Source organism: Pinus tabuliformis, chromosome 7 (genome assembly GCF_031772625.1).
Source record: "Pinus tabuliformis cultivar Carrire ecotype Pingquan chromosome 7, CPIR1, whole genome shotgun sequence".
Lineage (NCBI taxonomy): Eukaryota > Viridiplantae > Streptophyta > Pinopsida > Pinales > Pinaceae > Pinus > Pinus tabuliformis.
In genome coordinates, this window is record NC_142293.1 from 447,649,029 (window position 1) to 447,671,435 (window position 22,407).

The following is a 22,407-nucleotide window of genomic DNA, read 5'->3' on the forward strand; positions in this document are numbered from 1 at the left end:
AAAAATAATTATTAATGTTAAATTAAAAATAAATAAATTATAACACCTTATAAATATGAAAACAAATAATAATGATCACTAATTTGGGAGTTCACGCTCTTTCTCCATTTTGTGAGATAAGAGATACTTAATCACTTCTTTTTAATGCTTTTCCTAATAGAGTTTTTCTTTCCAATGTAAAGTTTTTATCATGGTACTTACAATTAAAGAGAATTATAATATATTCACATTTATTTAAATTGTTAAAATTGTTATAACAACTTTTGAACAACATATTCTTAGCCATTTTATTTTAATTTCAACAGTTACTAGTTTATTTAAAATATGAAATAATAAAAGATAAAAGTTGTGATTTTTTTATCTTTTCAAAAAAAAATTCATGAAATTATTTTCAATAAATATGTTGTTGAAATGTTTTATCATAAAATAAATTTAACATTCTAAAAGCCATTAAAATATTTAAATTATATAAATTTAACAATTTCGAATTTCCCACCTGATGGGGATGGTATACTGAGGGAACATTGGGACCGGTGGGGGCTTGCCACCCCACCACCCTAGCTGATGCATTCAATTAAAGCGTGGTAGTCTTAAGGCATCCAAAGGATGGGTGTGGTGTATAAGAGAAGGTTATCTAACAATGAGATTAATTATTCGTGTTTTAGTATTGGGTGGTCGCGTGAGCGGAGAGGGCTCAACTATGTCTATGCAAGTTGGCACCTTATTTGTGTGAACTTGGGTATGGAAACCTAAGGTGAAGGATAGAAATGTTGCAATGAAGGGCTGCAGTGGATGTCATTTTAGCGTAGAGGCTCAAAAACAAAGAATTTGGGATCGAGGGATAGTGGCTTCTGGTGAAAGTCCTTACAAATTGAAGCAAGTTATAGTACGGTGGTGTCTTTACACGATAGATTGCAGGGCGAAATTGGAATGAAAAATTGCATTTAAGACTTTGGTAAGGTTTCCCTAGGTCGTTACTTGGTTCTGTTGTTTAGTTCTATGAATTTGTGCTATGTATTCCTCTTATAGGGTTGTTGATATTTGTGCTATGTTTCTTGATGAGAATGGAGATTCAAGATGGATGATTGGAAGCCTAATTAGTTGTTTCAATGATTTGAGCCCTACCTCCATCCATGAAGGCTATCATAGATGTTTGTCTAGGTGATGGGGGGAGTCCCTGAACTTTTATTACTCTGTTTCTTATTTGGTTGGGGATAAATTCAAGGGTCTTGGTGTTTTTTAAACTGTTGGGTGACTGTCTATGCGATTCGTTGAGGGGGAAGGCTAGCAGTGGTTAAGGGCAAGCCCCTTGGGTTGGTATTTGTTCGTTGCTTTTTGGGGAGAACCTTGTTGGTGCTTGACCAATTACAGGTTGGTCTGCAAAGGTTTGTTTAGGAAGGTGTTGTGCTCCTACATAGTGGGTTAGTTATAGATGGTGAGCATCATGGCTTGAGGAGTATCTAGGTTGTGACGTGTTGTAGGTATTTCGGTACCAGTCTATGTTTTTGGCTTTTCTAGGGTCTAGGCAAGTGGACCATGCACTGCCAGCATGGAAAAGTGTGGAGGGGAATTGGTCCAATGGGAAAACAAGCTGAGCATCTGATGGAGGACTAAGATTTAGGGAAGAGTTGGACCCTAATCACACAGAGTCATCTAGTAGAGTAGAATTGCCCCAAGCTTGGGATGATTTTAATAGTCAACAGAGACACATAACCCTCCTCTTAGAGTAGCATAATTGTGATTGTCACAATGACAGAATTGTTGTCATAGGATTCATGAATGACCTGCAACAGAACCAATGGAAAATGCAAGATCGTCTGGCCACCTCACAGAGGGTCAAAGCATGATATATGAGATGCTGGAACACTTGGAAGCACTAGTAGAAAATGACTAATTAATTACTAAAAACAACTAAAATTTTCATATAAATGACCATTTTTCAGCCGATGACCAATACTAGTTAATTTACAGTATCCTATAATGCGACCAACTTTTAGTCATTTTTAGCTTAGTCATTAATTGGTTTCCTCAATTTTACCATCTAGTAGTATATTTAGTCATTAATTTGGTCATTGAGTTTACATTGGTTTAGTCATTAATTGTCACAATTAATGACCAAATATACAACAAAATATATTACTATATGAATCCTTCAGAAAACCAATTAATGACCAAAGAAATATGATTAAAATGTTGGTCATGTTATAAGATACTGTAAATTAGCTACTAATAGTCATATATATGCAAATTTTAGTTGTCATTTAAAACCATTTAATGACCAAAGAAATATGACTAAATTCTAGTCGTGTTATAAGATATTTTAAGTTAGCTACTAATAGTCTTATATATGCAAAATTTAGTCATCATTTTAATAAAAAAATTATCATTTCTAGTAGTCATTTATCCTTTTTTTGGTATTTTCATATTCATTATATAAACGAGTGATTTACTATTTTCTATTCATTTTATTTAATTTCATTCATAATCATTATAAACGACTAATTTAGTCATATACTCATTTTATTTTTGTTCATCATTTATTAATATAAACTACTAATTTAGTAGTTTTAGATTTGTTTTATGTGTTCATTATTAATCAGCATAAATTAATTAGTATAATTTTGCGACTAAATTTAAAAAAAATGCCATACAATGTGCATGTTTATATAACATAATAATGAAAAGTTACATATGTTAATTACAAGACTAAATAATATCAAGTGAAAAATAAAAATAATATCAACCATATAAATTTTATTATATAAAATATCAAGTATTACAATATGAGTTTCCAATTTAATGTCGGTTGGACTGCAATTTACACATGAAATATTATTTCATCATTTCAAAACATTATCATTGTGTTGCCAAAGAATTGCAAGTGAATTCACGAACTCTGAAGTCTGAACCATCAGTCTCTATGAGTGTGTCTTATGTAAGATATTGGCTCTAAGTGTATCACTAGACATATTCTCTTCTCTCTCATTTTTGCATTTGTCACTCTAGTGTTATTGTTCTCCTATTTCTTCAATTGCTGCTTCTTACCATCAATATTAAGTTCCTCTTCTGGAAATGAAAGAAGATACAATGTAGAGTATAAGACATGAAAGACAATGAATACTTTAATATAAAATAAAGTTGACTATAAAATATTTATACGACATATACCTCAACATTCGATAGTGGCCACTATGTGGCTAGATGACATGTATAAACAAAGCAAATAAAACATCACCATAGAAAATAACACCTTAGGAACTCAGTCTTCAACCTTCAATAAAACCTTAAGCAAAATCATACCAAGTAAGTTACATGTTAAAAATATTAGGCAATCGATAACTTGTGAAAACAAGTGGAAAGGAAAGAAGATCAGTGTAAAAAATATCCTTATTTCTTATTCTAAACGAGTCATGTTCCTAAAATTTGGATATTATTTTTCCCACATTAAAATTTTCTCTCTATTATGACCTATGTTTTTAGGATAATGACATTGATCCAACATCATATTAGATTGTGGAGACAAAATAATTCAACTTTCCAAGATTAATACCTCACTTGGTTGAATGAAGTTGCTAGTTGTGAGTAGTGTCAAAAACTTAGGGAAGCAGAACACTAAGGCCTAAGAAAATCTATCACCACTTGTCCACTGAAAGAAAAAATTTCAATCCCACAATGTCCTCTAGGAGTACATTTCGTTGGATAGATATTACACTCTAAGAGATGATTTTCTAATCGAATGAGAAATGTACATATATTCTCACAATGCCCCTCATAGTCAAACCCTATAGTTGTGTCCTATAGTATTAATCATATTATACTATTTAATTATAAATTATGACTATCAGATTATTATTAGTTTGAATAATTAGCCTGAAATTGTGTATTTAGTATTTTTGTATACATGAAAATATTCTTAAAAAAATGTACTTTTTGTGACTAGTTGATTTTGAGTGAATCTAAATACACAAGAAATTATGGTGCCTCAATGTTTCTCTAGCGGTTATCCACTCATTGTATCAATTGCTCCCATGTCCTCTACTGCTTTTGGCGAATTCCTCTTTGATGATGTCTAATGCCAATGCAATGGACATTTATCCTCGATGTTTTTTTGAGAGAAAGGGAAGCTCCATAGGCAATAACCAAAAAGTAGCCTCAAATTTATTATTGTGGGCCAAAATGCAGTAATTATATGACAAGCCAAGAATCACTACACATTAATAATGTTTCCTTTAATATTGATTAATATTTTTTTGCATGATCATGTACATTATGAGAGTTTTGAGGTATAAAATGGGCCTCCTAAGGAAATTGTAAAATAATGGTGGAAATAATAAAATAAGATTAGATGACATCATCAAATTTTAATGGGAAAAAAGAAAAAACTATTTTTTTCAACTCGTATTTTCAACTTTTCTCCCTATGGATTTACTCAAATTTCGAGTGGAATCACTCGTTGGATGCATAATTTTATTCCCCATCCAAGGAGTACACCTTTTGCATACTTTTGATGGACCCTGCTACATGAAAAATGAGAAACACATGAAAAATGTAATTGCAATCCCATTTTTACATGTATTTCTCATTTTTTATGTAGCAGTCAATCGAAAGTATCAAACATGGGCACTCTTTGGATGAGGAATTAAAATTTTCATCCAACAATTACTCTCACTTGAAATTTGAGTAAAACCATAGGGACATAAGTTGAAAATACAAGTTGAAATATTCTTTTTATTATTTTATTATTTTTTAATCTTTTTACTTTTTTACTCCAAAGATGGTGAATCATCCCCCATGGTTGACATCATCATATTGAATCCTATTGGTTCTTATAAAGTTTATTTTGGTTGTACATTTTTCTTAGGAGGCCCATTTTAGACCTCAAAATTTCCCTAATGATACTAAAGTGTCAAGTAGGTACATTTAAAGTTAGTCATCCATCAATATCACCTTTGAGAGTTCTTAGTAGTTAATACTTCATATTACACACACAGTAGATCACCAACTTCAAGGATAGTAATATAAACACAACAAAAATGAAATTAAAAGAAATGCTAGGAAATCAAATGCGACTAACCTTGAGTCGAGAAAATACCAAGCCCTCCACATTAGCAAGGCATTCTTAGGCATTAAAATAGAAAATCCTTCCTTTGCATCATTTTCACCTTTTATTTAATTTCTTTAATTGAGAACATTAAAAATAAAAAAAATAAAAGACAAAAATAAATAAATAAATAATCATTGAAAAAGGTGTCAAAATCCTTACGAATGCTCGAGTGATTGCTGTATCAATTAAACAAAAAAGAAATCGTTCGATGTGATTTTAAATTGAGGAATATATTGAAGAATATGAAGCTTTCTCATCCCTTTCCCCTAATCAAATTGTAATCCATGGGTCCCAATCAAGTAATCAATTTCCCTCCAATATAGTTAAGAGATCACTTTGGAGAATGACTTCTAGAAGCATTGGGATAGTAGAAATGAAATTAAATAGGAGGAAAATGAAGCTCTTTAGTGGGTGCTCCAAAATATTTGAACGCAACTAAAAATGATTTTATACTCCCTCCACACATTTTAAAACATAAACCATTCAGATGCATCTCATTTATTTTCCACCTTTCTGTAATATGTAATTCTTTGAGCAAGAATAGAGTATTCATAAATATTGTCATAAAAGAGGACTCTTCAAAATCTGAATAAGTTGGCCTCTAACAAATAAAAAATTTCATGTAGTGAATAAATCTTACATGGTATATTTCAGTGATTAAAATGAAAAATTTATTCTTAATCCCATTAGAACGAAAATAAATTCAACCCTAACTAATTGGGATCTAACAAATCAAGAATTTCATGTAGTAAAGTAAAATTACATGGTAGATCCCAATTATTTGCAATGAAAACTTTATTCTTGATCTTATTACAACATAGATAAATTCAAGAGTACATGCATATTTCCTTATCTGAGACAAACTTTGAATACATTCCATGATTTCATAGAAATATAATGATACGATTTACCTGTAGGACATGAGAAACCTATCTACATATAGCACCTGTCACTGGACAATAGTGTTATTGAGACACCATATCATGGCATTAGAATCATGTATATGGATAGTTTTCTGGAGATACCTTTCAATACCTATTCAACACTACCTTCAAGCTTTAAATTCATCCATTAATTTACTTTAGTAGCAAATTCTAGTGGGATTTCATTAAATACAACTCGACAAAATCCATTTATGATAGTTGTCATTGCCTTCTCTGGATCTATCCCCCTCTGGAAATAGAATAACTGATACTCCCTAATATTTGAGGTACTTGCTTCATGTTCAACATGGGCTATTGGGTTCTTCACGTGAAAAGGTTGCAAATATTAGATGTATAATGGAAACAAGCATGCAATTCAAGATTGCTCCTAAAGTCTCTTGGGTGAATTATAAAAGACCATCTACTTAAAACATGATATAAGGTAGTAACAAAAACCTACCCAAGATACCACTTAAGAATTCAAAATGTTGCAAATGGGAGATGTCTTTAACAATACCAACTGTTTAATTGCATAATCACACTAAAATAGACACATATTTAAAAGGTTGAAAAGTGTGAAAAAAATGGAGTTGGAATATTATAGTTACATCGGGGTAGATATAGATACGTGAAATGTCACTTCTATATAACATTCTAAATATCCTTTTTTTAGTCATTTAAGAGACTAACATTTTTTTATCTTCAGTTAATAACTAAATATTCCACCAAAAATAGCATTGAGTTGGTTCTCCACCAACCAAGGGGGAATTTTAAACCAGTGTGAAAACGCTTACTCATTCCCCCGCCATATTTCTGATATTTTATTTGTGTTCGAATTTAATCTAGTGTAATGCAACTTCTACATATTTGACAATTTAAATGTAAAAAAATTACCCAGATTGAAGTTATGTAGTTAACATATGCACAATAAGATACAATCTATGTGAGTTATAAGTAATATGACGTTTACATGTTATATCAAGACAAATGTTTTCTCATCTCATTGACTCTTATTTTTAGTTGGTGATGGATATAGCCTTTAAAATTATGGGCCATTCTTGTCATATCTTATATTTAATGATGGATATAGCTTTTAAAAGCATCAAACTTGTTTTTTATCTTATGTATGGTCAATTTAAATGGAAGTGCTCAAAATTTTATTCACTATTATCTTGTACAACTCGAAATAAAATGATATGGGGGTGGTGTTTCTAGTGATTTTCAAACTTGTTTTAATTACCTAAATTTAGCCTATTTAAAATAAACAAGGGTGGTGTTTCTAGTGTTTTTAAAACTTGTTTTAATTACCTAAATTTAACATATTTAAAGTAAATATTTGCAGTGATCATCTTATCTTCAAGTCAGTAACTTTGATTGAGGGCATCTTCATGACATCCAAGATCTCTGAAAATTATGAAATATTAGTAGTATCTTGCACTAGATAGATAATGTTGGCATAGAATCTTTTATTGTGTTTTTTACTCTGTGTCACAAATTTATTGATATTTTATGATTCTTGGTTTCGATTTCCATGCTAAGAATGGATTCATCATGCCTGCTAGGATTTTTAGTTGTGTGCACATCATATTTCTCACTTCTAATTGTATCAAAAACAGAGAGTATACACAATGACATGTAGTGACATGTGGGTGTCTCTTTTACTCAATGATATGCTTGATTTTTTAACCCATTCCAATCCTACCACAATGAAATTAAGTGAGACAAGGACACAAGAACGACTATCAATAAATGAAATTAAAGACTTTAGAATGCAACTCAAATTGTACATGAATGTAACGATAAGTATTTTCAGCTGCCTGGTCACCGATGAGCATCGAATCACATTGTGAAAAATTCCCTGCATTATGAGAATTTGGTTGCACCTACACTAATCCTTTGTAGTAGTTCCTTGACTTGCCTATAGATATAATTTTAGAAACAATCCTACTCTTGCAATTCTTCCCTATATGGATCATCTTTGTCCCCCCAATTGATAGTTATTTTTCAAGGCTACAGAATAGAACTCTCCAATTGCATCACCACCTTTCAAAACAATGCTTGAGTATTTCCAGGTGATTGTCAAACTAGTCTCTACTTAGGCCCATGAAATCCTTGATTTGTCAACATCGCACAAACCTCTTTCTGTAATAAAATTATAAACCCCATGTCTATATTCCTCATCCTTGACATACCAATTCTTTACAGTGTAATACTTTATCATTTCTCTCTCGGTGCAATAAAGATCCAATATTGTAGCATGGAGATGATTGGTTTCATAAAATGGTGCAGTGCATCCTTCAATATATGTACAAAACTCCTCTCACCTCACAAAATGCCTCTCATCGACAACAATAAGAGTCCTCTCAAAATTCCTAGTCTCCATCTCATTCATCCTAAAATAAGTGGATATTTGAATGGGTGACAAAGTTAGCTTGGGGATTTAATAGGATCTATCACTAAAAAATAAAAATACAATGCAACATAATAGTTATCAGTAGGACAAACAAACCTGCCAAGATACTTCCTAACTAGATAAATATACTCTTGAATTACCTCTTATAACGAACAAAAGATAACATGAAATGCCTATAGAGTCTACCTAGGCATGGTAACAATAAAAACACTGTCAAAAAACAACATCTACAACAAAGTTGGTCAATCTCTTCTTCTAGACAAGGGCATGCCCAAATTTTGAAAAGAATCAAGCAGGTTAGGATCCACCTCATCCAGGTTGCTCTTCTTCTTCTACTCTCTCTGTTTAGGTTCAAAATAATAGAAAAGGTCTTGGAAATTGATGGGTGCGTAAAATTTATCAGACTATTTGGATTCTTCAATGTTTATTCATTGTCTGTAAGCATTGAGTCTAAATTGAAAAATCCATTCAGGTTCCTTCATTTTAGGTGAAATTAACCTAAGCTTTGGAGAGTTGTAAGGTTTAATGGATATAAGTATATTCTACTTAAAATATAGTAACATGGTTTAAAACTATAGGCATTGATATGAGAAGGATGAAACATAAAATATTTTATGTTCATGACTACAAGAAATTTTAATTTCATGTAACAAAGTTTGAGGAAGGTCTAGTATTTCATCCTACTAGAAAATTTTCTTGCATCACTAAAGCCCTTTGAATTTGGGCATGGTAGATTCCATTACACAAACAACCAGCATAGATCCATCTTTACTCTAGATCTACCAAGCTTCGAGAGGGATCAAATATTTTTTCACTCTATGATAATTTTCATATCAAGATATTTGATCCCTCTTGGGGATTAGTAGAACCACAGTAAAGATGGATCTATGGTTTAATCCCCCCCCCTTTAAATAGGCTACATTCCGCTTGAATACCATGGCTCAATACCATTGGTTCTCAATACCATGTGCCATCTTTAATTTTATTAATATCAATATTATGGTTAATAATGTATTTTTGCATGGTATTAATAATAATTTGGCCCATAGGCTTCACCTAAATAAAACCTCATTTTTTAGTGTTCTTAAATATAAATTGAATTGTGGAGTAAATATAAAAAAATATTTTATTTATTTACGATACTTTTGGTTTATTTATATTTTTATTAATTTACCATACCTCTTTCATAAATATGGTATCTGGCCCATGGCATTTAGCTTGTGGTATTAAAATGTTATTTGGCCTACGGTATTTAGCCCATGGTATTAAAATTGTATTTGGCCCATAGGCTTCACCTAAATAAAACCTCTTTTTTAGTCTTCTTTAAATATAAAGAGGTTTATGGACTAAATATAAAAAGAGGTTTCATTTATTTACATTACCTCTAGTTTATTTATATTTTTATTTATTTACCATACCTTTGGAGTAAGTATAAAAAGAGGTTTTATTTATTTACCATAACTATCTTTTTAGTGTTCATAAACCTCTTTATATTTTAAATTTATATTTTGTTTATACATAATAATAATTAGATTGATTTCTAAGTAGGGCCGAAATTAGATTAAAATTGTTAAATGTTAAATATTACATGTTAAATGTTTACATTTACGTTTACATTTACATGTTTATGTGAGATTTACCCATTGTAGAACTCTTCTTTGCACAATCAACCAGTTAAAAAAAAGGTGAAAATAAAAAATAAAATTTCATGCATTTTGACCCTACAAAAGTTAGGGAGCAGCGAACTCGTCCATTGCCTTTTGATGAATTATTCACCGCAACCAAGATCTGCATTATCATAATCATTAAACCCTTTGTACAATGAGGACATGCAAAATGCTTACTTGTGCATTGTCTTTTGATGAAATGTTGGCGGTAATCAAGGTCTACATTTTCTTTTGATGAATCATTGGCCGCAATCAAGATCTGTGAATTGTTGGCCAGAATCAAGATCTGCATTATCATGATCATTAAACCCTGAACTCTAGATGAAATTTATGCTTGGATCATATAAACCCTTGAAATTGTTTACCCATAAGAACAAAAATCATCTTTAGTAAAAACGAAGAACTCTCCAGAGTCCAAATTCATACTCATGTACAAATGGCCAAAATCTCCATGTTGAATGATGTAGCCCTTCCTCCATCTAGTCGTTGATACTCTCCTAAGGTGATTTCCATGCAAACTCCATCTGGGTTCGAATCCCATGAAATCATCACCTTGCCCTTCCTCCACCTGGTCGCTGATACACTCCTAAGGTGTTCCCCATGCAAACTCCATTGCTCTTCCTCCATCTACTCGTTGATACTCTCCTAAAGTGCTTCCCATGAAAACTCCATTTGGGGTTCGAATCCCATGAAATCATGACCTTGCCCTTCCTCCACCTAGTGGTTGATACTCTCCTAAGGTGTTTCCCATGCAAACTCCATCTAGGGTTTGAATCCCATGAAATCCATAGATCACAATGATGGTCTTCCTTCTTCTAGCATTTCCACGCAAATATTAACAAGCAAGGGGAAAATGCAATGCTACAATGTGATGTTATAATTTGTGAATACAAGAAAGGGGAAAATGCAATGCTACAATGTGATGTTATAATTTGTGAATATTTTATTTGAACCCAACGCTAAACTGGAAATGAAAAAGAAAAGAAATATTTATAATGGAAAAAATAAAAGAAATATTTATAATATCAAGTCAAATATATAAATTGCAATTGGGTTAAATGATTTTTTTTTAATAAGAATTTGTTATTTTTGCGTAAGACTCTAAATTGAAAAGAATAAGAAGTTAAAAATGATATTGGTATGAGTGTAAACATTTAAATATGGCCTTAATTAATAATAAAAACCTAAATTAATAAAAATAATAAAATTCAATTTGTTATATTTTGATTTTTTTATTAACTTGTGAATAGGCTTTGTTACAATACCATGGGCCAATACCATGGCTTATCAATACTATAGGTCCAAAAACCATAATTTATTTCACAACCAAAATATTTTATAAATATATGACAAGATTCTTAACCATGGATACTCACCGCCACATTATGGTACATATTATTAACTTGTAAAAAATAGCCTTTGTTACAATATCATGGGTTAATACTATGGATTATCAATACCACATGGCCACAAAGCATAAATTATTTCACAATCAAAATATTTTATAACAATATGAAAATATTGTTAACCATGGATATTCACCCTCACTTTACCATAGATATCAACTTGTAATTAGGCTTTGTTACAATACCATGGGCCAATACCATGGCTTATCAACACCACATGCCCAAAAGCCATAACTTATTTCATAGTAAAAATATTTTATTTTAATTTAATTTTACAACATTTTTTTAATTGAATCTGAAAGGGAAAATGTTACAATTTGAGATATATCTAAACCCTATCCTCACGATTACTAAAATTATTCCCATAGAAATTAAGGTAAAGTTTTAATAAAATTAGGCTAAGATGGATCTATATCAGTTCTATATATATATATAAAGAACTAACATAGATCCATCTTAGCTAAGGATCCAAGGGATGAGAGAAACCATATTGACTAATTATAATAGATTAAATATAGTACATGATTTTTTAAAGTTATTCATTATTTTATCTTTTTTTTATATTATTGATTCAAAATATAGGTTTGACATTTTGCAGCCAATTAGTTTTTCTGATTTAGATCATTTATTAAACACAGTACAATGTGAAAAAATTTAAGAGAGAGTTGTGGGGGGGGGAGGGCGGTGGGGGTCAGACCAGAGAGAGGGAGGAAGAGAGTGAAAAATTTGGAGGGAAAATAGAGAGAGAAAGAGAGAGTGATGGGGGAAGAGAGAGTGATGTAGGGAGAGAGAGTGAGGTGGGAGAGAGGGAGCAAGACGAAGGAAGAGAGAGAGAGAGAGAGAGAGAGAGAGATGGAATTGGAGTGGGAGAGAAAGGGAGGAAATAAAAAATACATAAAGAGAGAGAGGTGGAGAGAGAGAGGAGTGAGAAGGGAGAGATGCAGAGAGTGAGGGAGAGAGGAGAGGATCGAGATAGGGAGAGAAGGAGAAGGGGTAGAAATGGAGAAGGATGGGGAGGGGGTGTGATAGTGATAGAGTTAGAAGGGAGAGAGAGAGAGAGAGGGAGGGAGAGTGATTTGGGGGGGAGAGATAGAGTGAGGTGGAAGATAAGGGATAGAGAGGAATGAAGATAGGGATGAGGAGAGAGAGATGGAATTGGAGTCGGAAGGAGAGGGAGGGAACAAGAAAAACATAGAGGGAGAAAGGTGGAGAGAGAGAGGGAGTGAGAAGGGAGTCATGAAGAGAGATTGAGGGAGAAAGGAGAGTGGGAGGGAATAGAGAGAGGGACATAGATAGAGAGGGAGAGAAGGGGAAGAGAGGGAGAGTGCATGTGTGTATGTTTGGGGGTTGAGATAGAGAGGGGGAATAGCAAAGAGACACGAATACAAATATAGATATTATATAGTATTATATAACCAACCTAGATCCATATTAACCCTATTACTATCAAGTGTCAAGAGGGATCCAATCTCTCGAGGTGCAAACAGTTCCTCAAGTTTTTCACTATAAAAAAATGTTTGTACCTCGCGAGATTGGATCCCTCTTGGCGCTTGATAGATCTGGGGTCAAGATGGATCTAGGTTGGTTAATATGAAATTAAAGTAGTTTTTATTTTATATTATAGTCATAAAAATTAAAATTTCTCTTCAAATTTATTTCAAATTGGAACTAGGTCCAATTAGATTCAATGAATAGATTTCTCAAAAATACATAAAATAGTTTTGTTTATTAAAAAATATATTTTTAAAATTACAAATTATTAGAGATAAATAATGCAAAGTTGGCTCACCTATATTGTACCGTGTGAGGATGAAAAATGTTTAAGGAAGGATAACCTTTCAACCAATATTTAACAACCTTTCAATCCTCTATCACTTGTAAGTTTAGATTGCTTGACACAGTTAAGATGACTAACATAAAACACTGATTCATATTAATGATTTATGTTAGTCGTTTTTAGGTCGGTCACTTAAGATTGTTGATTTTTGGTAGTGTTTCACTTGGAAACATTGTGGTGACTAACTTTTTTAGTCACCTAGTCACTAACTTCCCATTTTCTACTAGTGAAGGTAAGATGACACACATGGCGAAACACATAAATTGTGACTTCATACATCCTTCTTCATTTGGTACTAGATCGAAGAACCCAATTCCTGTCAACTCTCCTAATCCTTGATGGTTATGATTTTCTTTCAACGATTAGATGTTTTTTGGTTTCATTGGTAATTCCAAATGTGGCTACTAAGTTTACACTGACAATTTGTAATATTCTTTTGATGTTCCCTTCTCGCCAACAAATCCATCAGTAGGAGTGATGCTAAGAGAATTTTGGAAAATTGCATGGTGCGATGTAAATCTCATTTAATTTAATAGAATCCCTTTTGAATTACCAAAAAAAATTCAAATTTCCAATTTTTACGCAGATAGGTGCTCTCTAGTCTATTATGATAGAGTTGTAATGTAATGCTTAACATTTTGATTAAGTCAACTTACATAAATAAAATAAGATAAAATAAAATAAAATAGTGCAATGTAATGTAAACATTTTAACTCAATCAAACTAAACTAAAATAAAATAAAATAACTCTATAAATGTAAAATAATAATAAAAATAAAAAATGATTGATAGTATTGACACATGGTATTGGGAACCCATGGTATTCATATAGAATATAACTTATTTAAAAGGGGGAATTAAACCATTCTTTTAGAATAAAAAGAGATTTGATCACTCTCTTCGTTTGGTAGATCCAGAGTTAAAATAAATCTACATTTGGTAGATGGAGAATTAAGATTAAAATAAATCTACGATACTTTAATTGAATTAAACAAAAAAGAATGTACACTCGTCTTGTCCTCTTAGATGACTCTAGGTCAGTTAGTCATGCGAGAGCATCTAAAATGTTTTGTTGGTTTTTAAATTTGTGGATGACTAATGATATGAATTATTGAAAATAGGTTCTTAAGCCTTAACAGATACTCACCTAGATGAAAGGGTTGTTATTTGTCTAGCTATAGTTAATTGATTTAAAGTGAATGAATAGAAGAATATTGATGAAGTGTAACTTTCTAAATATTCATACATAATATTTGATTGGTTATAAGCAAAGAATAAACACATATTTCATTAAAATTGGAAATATTATATTACAAGGACATCACTATAATTCAGATTTTTTGTTATTTTGAAATTCTAGATCCACTATTTACTTCCAAATTTAATGGAATATGTGTTAATATAGGAAAACAGTGTTTCAAGTAGAACAAAATATATTTAAATGAATGTATATCTATGTGAAAATTAACTGATACAGGGGAGTTTATAATAATAGATAGTCTTATAATATAGTCCCTAGTTATTGTTGCTAACTTCATAGGGGATTTAAGACTCACTGATACTCAGTATGATCTTACCCAGATCTCTGCATAAAGACTTAAATATATGAATAAATACATAATGAAATAAGCACATATGAAAAACATACAAGGAGACAAAACTATAGAAGGAAAACTCAGAATCCTTTCATTACCTTGCAATTCTCCTGCTTAGTTACAATTATGTTCACAAAACTCATCCAAGGGTTCAACCCTTAATAACTCGAAGGAGGCGTTATTTATACAAAAAATTCTTGTATATATTTTCAAAGAAAAATTACAAAAATAGTACAAAACTATAAGAATTTCAAAACTGCTAAATGCTGGCACTATTATTTAGGAATATGTTGATGATGTGGTCCCCAAAATGTGTTACCCAATTGTCCTTTAGTTGTTGATGAAAGTTACTCAATAAATTCACACAAGTGATCCCATCAGTCTTCACTTGGCATGGAAAGATTTACCAATTTCTTGTAAACATCATCAACCTCGGTGTACTTCTCAAAAGTGGGCTTATTTACAAAATGATGTTTAATTTCATGGTTAATAGTCAAGTCAAAATCTAAAGCTTCTAATGCTTGATTCTCTGCAATATGCCCCTTTATACCTACAAAGTTTTCTTTATTAATGGTTCTGGTATAAAGCATCTGGCGGTATTCTTCTAGACTATTCAACCTGTCATTTGGGACCACTAGTCATGGAAATCCCTTCTAATTCAGTAAATTAAATTTAAAATGAAACATTTGGACAGAAGTCATCAATGTTTGACACACAGTCTCTAACTGAGTCATCAAGTTCTTTTTCTGCAACACCTTCTTGATTTCCAAGATGGTTTATGTTCTATTGATAATTTCAATCTGCTCCAACTCAACCCTGGTTTTTGAGTTTAGAAATTTGATCATGTCTGTAGCCTCACTTGGTTTGCCTTTAAGAAGCTGCTTGACTTCATCAATGGCTACATGACATATGTCTATGAGCTCCTCTTGCTCAAAAACGATCTGAATGGAAGGCCATACTTCAGTTATGGCATGACTGATATCTACCCAAATGCTTTCATTGGCTTGGGCCAAGGTTTGAGTCATCAATGACTGACTTTGCAACTCTTCAATTCTTTTGTTCAACATGTGTTTTCTGCATTTCCTCAATATACAAAGTATCATTCTTTATCTTCTGATCTTCTAGATTTTTGAACTTCTTATGAAGCCTTTCATTCTCTTGAATCTAGTGAATAAACTCATGTGAGAGTTTGTTCAAATCCTCTATTCTCGATGTAGATTCTCCTGTTGTTCTAGACACTGTAATAGGAATAGTTGTGATGGGAGCTATAGCTAACTGAGTAAATTTCTCTTTTTCCTTATGCAATTTCTTAATTTTCTCCTCCATAGTCTTTATCTATACATTCTCCTCAATTATCAGTTAGAGAATTTCTTCCTTTTTTTTTTTCACTTTCTACCATCTCCTTGGTCTTGGTGTCCTCTGTAGAAGGAAGTTCCAACTATTTTCTCAATGTTGCAATATCTATGTTTTTATTCTTGATAATATCTTCATTAGCTTTCACATCAGTAGGGTCATATCTAATTTTAATTACTAAGTCCTCCAATGACATAACCCTGTTATCCTTATCTAAGGATGATATTTCCTCAATCTTCAATTGTGACTTCACATTTGACAGGGCAGTTGTAATTTCTGACAATGTCATAGCAGTATTAGTCATGGTTGAGAATAAAATATCAACAAATTGTCTATGCATGTCCATTTGATCAATGGATGTATCTAATTAGCATCAAAATAAAATATAGTTTTCTTGTAATCATAAGAACCTTTAGGAAAAGGCACTTGATCCTGCAGAAAAGCCATTTGCATTCTTCCCTTCTCGTTGTCAAATGTTGTAAATAACCTATTTTGTGAAGTAGAAGTCTGCTTCCAAAACTGTGCATAAACATTAGCTTTTAAAGCTTCATTCATCTGCTTGATTTCAAGGAAGTTAGTGAAGAAATTTGAATCTTTTGTTTCACTTGGTCCTACAAATTGAGTGATCTCTAAAAAAATTTGTGAAGTAGAAGAAGAAGAAGGAGTAGTAATTACAGGTTCTTTTGTCCCTATGGAGATTCATCCAAATTGATGATGATATGCTCCTTCTGACCTTGAGTAGTAGTGGTAGTAGTAGCAATTCCCTTTGATTTCTTATGATAGTGGATGAATTCCTTTTCTCCAATTGTTGATGATGATGATCCTTCCCTAGGCCTCTTGTCATGCTTAGTTTGAGAAGTAGGAATCTAAAGTGTGGAAGGAGGGAAAACGTGTTCTTCTGCTTCTTGAAGAGTATTCTCTTCCCACAGTTCCCAATTCTTTAACTTCTCAATATCTAGTCTAGGTATATGATTGTAAGGAGTGGTTTTGAGTTCCACCCTTAAGTTTGAAATAATGTTGAATGGATCATAAGACAAGGTGAAGCTGGGTTGGAAACCCATCTTCTTTAGCATGGAATCTACCTCTAAACCTATTGGTTTGGTGTTACAAATGAATGATCCAACTTGTGCCTTTATCTTTAACTGTGGTCTCCTCTTCCTTGGGATGAAATGAATCTCATCCATATTCATCATTTGTCTAATATATTCCAGAGAGAAAATTCTCATTGGAACATATTTTGGCAACTTATATGGAGCTAATTAAAAGCCATATTGTTGGCTTGTGGGGTCCTGACCCGGGTTCAGCGTTAGTTAGCCAAACAAATCCCTGCACTACCGGCCCTTTCGGCAAAGCACGGACTGAAGTCTCACCCGAAGTAGTATGGGGGGATGTTGGAACCAAGTTTTCACACCCTGAGATGGTCGTGATGTCAGTTTATTCCTTTTATTCCTAATTTCACATAGGTCAGTAAGTTGTAGGGCTCTATCTTCCTAACCCCTTGTTCCTTCCTTCAATACATCCACAAAAGGGTACGGCTGGCTTTCGCATAGCCCTAACCTTTGATTTAGATACTTTCCCTCCGCTAAGGTAGTGTATTACATAGATTGTCAAGTTATCTTAAGAATCCTAATTATCTTATCAGGTAAACAAAGTTAGCACCACGTAAACAGATGTTCTTACTTGCGTTCTCTTAACCAACATAATTACATACATTCACGCATCAGATAAGCATTATAAATGAAATTTATACGTAACATGTCAAGATGCATTAAGAGGAACAAGGACATAGAATTGCAGAATACTTATCTTTATTGATATCTTCCAAGTGATTACAGACTCTATCCGCCCTGTGCATACAGCTGCAGGGGTCTGCACACTCAGCTGCAAACTTCTATCCTAGGCCTCTTTGCACTTAGCTGTATAGCCTCTACCTACGCTATGACCCGAAACTTAGACTTCTTTCTTCAGAGCTATGACTCCCTTAGACTTCATTGCACTACTTAGAGCTTACTTAGTTCTTTTTATACAATCCCATGGTCTGCAAACCATGGGTAGATCTCCTACAACCGAATTTACTTTACAAAACTAAGGGTGGACAACCCTTTATGGCACATGACACCATTGCGCTCCGTGACCACAAAATGAGGAGTATTTACAAATTTATTACAAAATATGACCCAAAATAGGGGCTTTTAACCCCAAAACTATCCTTGGGGGATCTCGTTCCCAACAAGCCCCCAGCAAAAACATCATGACTCGCCCTCGAGTCACTCAACAGGGGCTGAGATATTTGCATGAAGACCTTCCAGCTTGACTTGGATGACCACAACCTCAGCTGTGCACTATGTGGCTGCCTGCTTCACGTCTTCAACCATCTTCTCGGTCACTGTTCTTGAACTGTTGACCTGAAGCTTTTATGCATCGCTTGTAGAGTCGCAAGATTGCCTTCAATAGATCCTGTCATTGTGTAAGCCTCATCTAGCTAGGGCTTTAGTCTTGCCTTCAACATTGCCTCCTTCAGCAACGCTACATCCACTTGTTCCTTCAGCTGCTTGGCCTCTTGCAGCTTCGCTAGTCTTTGTGTCAGCGTGACGGTTTGCGCTATGCCCTTAACCTCATCATAGCACTATTGTAGCTTGTACACTTCTATCTCTAGTATATGTACATTGGGGTCCTCCTACAAGCTTGTTAGGACCTCAAATGACTGCTCAAAAATTTGTGTGCAATCTGCTACTACACTATGCACTGTCGTTGTTGCTTCTATGATACCGGTCGCCCGTTATTGCTTCTGTGATAGTGGTCGCCTGCTATTACTTTTGTGGCAGTGGTCACCCACTGTTCCTTCACTTTTGGCGAGGTTGAAGGTTGGGCCTTCAACTGCAAATTTGTGATTTGCAGGTTCAACTCCAATTGAACCCTCACCATCTTAGTACGAATGTCACACACCCCTGTGGCCAGCTTACAAATGTGCACCTCAATTGGCTCCTCCTCCAGAATGGCCAACTCTGGGACCATTCAACATGCCTCCTCTGATTGGTCGCCTCGGTCTCAACAACGATGGTAGAACCTCCTTGCAATGCCATCTTCTCGTTTTTCATCCACTGTTCACTGATCACTTGGAGGGCGTGGTGCTCACGGGCCCTCAGCTCAGCAATCACTCCATCGTATAAGAGGTGGAGCGCTTCGCACAGGAGCACTTCAGATTCAACCCTACTCCCTTTAGGGTGCTGACAATGGGCCTGTCAACCTCATTCTCTGTGTTCAATGCTCCATCAGGCAGCATAATCGCGGTGGAGGTCTTCATGCACAGCATCTCGGCAGCCTCTGAAGTGCCAATATATAGGCTGGTAGAAACCGTGCTAGCCTGATATGCGTCGGTCTACAGCTCCTGTAAACCTATCTAGATGGCCCCCAATATGATCTAATGTTGTTGTTCAAACAATTACAGAGCCACTGTAGTGACATCCCTCACTGTGTCACTAATATCATGAAAATTGCCCTTTGTTAGCGTGATAGGGTCTAGTGATGTCTTGGTATCTTTTCATTTCTTCCTTGAACCTCCTTTCTCCAGCTCCCTTGGGTGCTTGATGTGGGTGGACGTCTCTTGAGGGTCCACGTCATGTTTCTCATCTGTCTCCTCCTTGGTCTCAGATGAAGGCAACCTCACGCCTTTATCAGAGCCTCGCTCTGTCCTACCTATCTGCTTCACTTTCTACTACGTGGACTCACACTCCACCTAGGGCTTATCAGCAGCCTCCTTTTTCCTCTTCTTGGCTAGTTGTGTCATCTTAAGCTTGGCCTCCTCCTTCTTCTTCTACGCGACGGACCTGCTTCCTCCCACCACCAGGTTTATTATAGAGCGCCACTCTACTGGCCATTGATCAGGCACCACGTCAATGGCATCATTTGTCACCAGATAAGGCAAGTCGTAGCATTTCTTCCAGGATCCTTCCATGCCCTAATAGATACATGATGAAAGTTTGATTTAAATTCTGCATAGCCCTGCAGGTTAGCATACACCATAGGCGACAAGTGTGATTTGCAATTGATAGCCATGCGGATTTTCATCTCCATCAAGTTCCAAAAGATCTTATTGTCCTTGACTCGCTGCACGTCCTTGGTCACCCACAACAAAGCGTACTTCGCTACTTCTAGGAGGTCTGGCACGACTAAAGGGAATTGGCTATCCTCTAGCTACTCCCACACTACTAGCAAAATTCACAGCAAGAGCCATGCATAGTGGAATGTCTGCTGAGCTCCTCCACTTCACAACCATTCACTAGGAACTCTTCGTGAAGGTAGTGTGACTGCTTGAACTAGACTCCTCCAACACACTGAGTTACTAGTGCAACAACAAGCACCAACACCTCATCGGCGCGATACTTCCTCATTACTTTTGCTACTAAGATCTGTGTTGCTACCTTCACAGCAGGGTCGCAGATGCTTGGTATAGCATATCCATGCAGTTTTTTCACCGGTTTAAACTTTTCCTTCATAGACTCTGCGAGGGCCTGCTCTCCACCATTTCCGACAGATATCATGGTCAGATTCTATCCTGTATATGGAAATCGTGTTATCCTATGAATCAGTCTATCTTTGATGGGTATTAGCTCCTCTAGCCATAGACACCCATCATGCACCAAGCATAGCAACTTCTTGATGACCAATATTGTCACTAGGGTGTAGTTATAGTGTGGCACCCAAAGAAAGTTGAGCAACCCTACCTTGTCTACTCCTTTGAGCCACGCCGGCGGCTCCAATGCAGTCATTCCAATATTTGTATCAATGATGCAGTGCATCAGCTACTCAGTCTCTAGGTATGGAAACTTCTAGTGATCAGCCAGGTCCCAATCCTCAAGTTTTAGCAGCGGCACCTGAGCCAAGTGCAGTTCATCGAAAACAATATCATCTTACAGGAGAGGGGTTTACAAGGGGGTCTTTCTTTCATCAATTTATTTCAACACCTTGGACTTTGGCTTGCGTGGAGGGAAATACTCAGGCAATCTAGTAATAGGGTCTGTACCTTGGGCTTCAACCTCCTCCACTTCAACTCCCATGTCCTCATCGTCCATCGGGATGTCTTCAATGTCTTCCTCCTCCGGATCCAAATTTGTGGCCTTGCCTTTCTCCTATGTGGTGGTTTTTGGTGGGTTTCTCCTTAGTGATATGCGCACCGGTATGACAGGATGCTTGCCCTTTTTATCCTTGGCAGTCTCTTTGGTTGGGGTCAGTTTTTGTCCCAGTTTCCTTGGCGATTTAGGGACTTCTTCTAATACTTCTACCACTTCTGGAGCAGCTACTTCTACCTCCATCTCCATTTCTGCCACCGACTCCTCCGCTTCGGTATCTATGGCTTCTATGGGTGTCGACATAACACTTTCTGATAGTGCGCGCAACGTCTCTGGTAAGTTTACAAATGCTAGAGTCTCTTTCAAAGCCTCAAAGAATTCGGGGTTCATGAGTGCCTGAGAGCTCAACAACTCAATTTTAAAAATGCCAAGTGTTTTTTGCTGGATAGCCACTTGTAATTTATAGGGCATTTTGAATTCAAATCTGACTGTTCCCCCCAAATTTGGTTCATTAATGCGGGATTGGAAGAAAATTTTCAAGGATTTGAGCCATCAATTTCATCTTAAATGTGATCCACCCACTCCATTCGGCCGCATTTCTACTGTCAAATGATGAGGAGTGACTTTAACGGTCACATCCCAACCGACCTGCATGATTCCTCCCTGGGTAGCATAGCCCCCTTTGCATTGTCGCGAACCCTGTGACACTTCCTTGCTTCGCATAGTCCTCAAATCATGCAACTCCCAAACTCGGGAAGTGTAGTTTATAGTCTCGGGCCTCCTTTCATCTGCTTGGAGCACTAAGACTATGCTACCTTCATCTAGTCACATGGGTATATTGCCAGTCTATGGCTTCAATCAACTGCCATTCACCTTTCCTGGGAGGGGATCTCCATTCAGTTTGAACAGCTGTACCACTCCTCCATCAGTAATCTCCTTAATGACATAGGGACCTAACCAGTGCATTCTAAATTTCCCCAAAAATTTATCAAAGTTGCTGTCATATAACAAAACTAGGTCATTTACCTTAAAGGTGCGTA

At 35.0% G+C, this 22,407-nt stretch overlaps 1 pseudogene; it reads right to left on the minus strand.

The window, feature by feature from the left end:
- Window positions 1–6,139: 6,139 nt before the first annotated feature.
- LOC149247901 (iron-sulfur cluster assembly SufBD family protein ycf24 pseudogene) lies at window positions 6,140–21,757 on the minus strand (annotated as a pseudogene).
- Window positions 21,758–22,407: the final 650 nt, after the last annotated feature.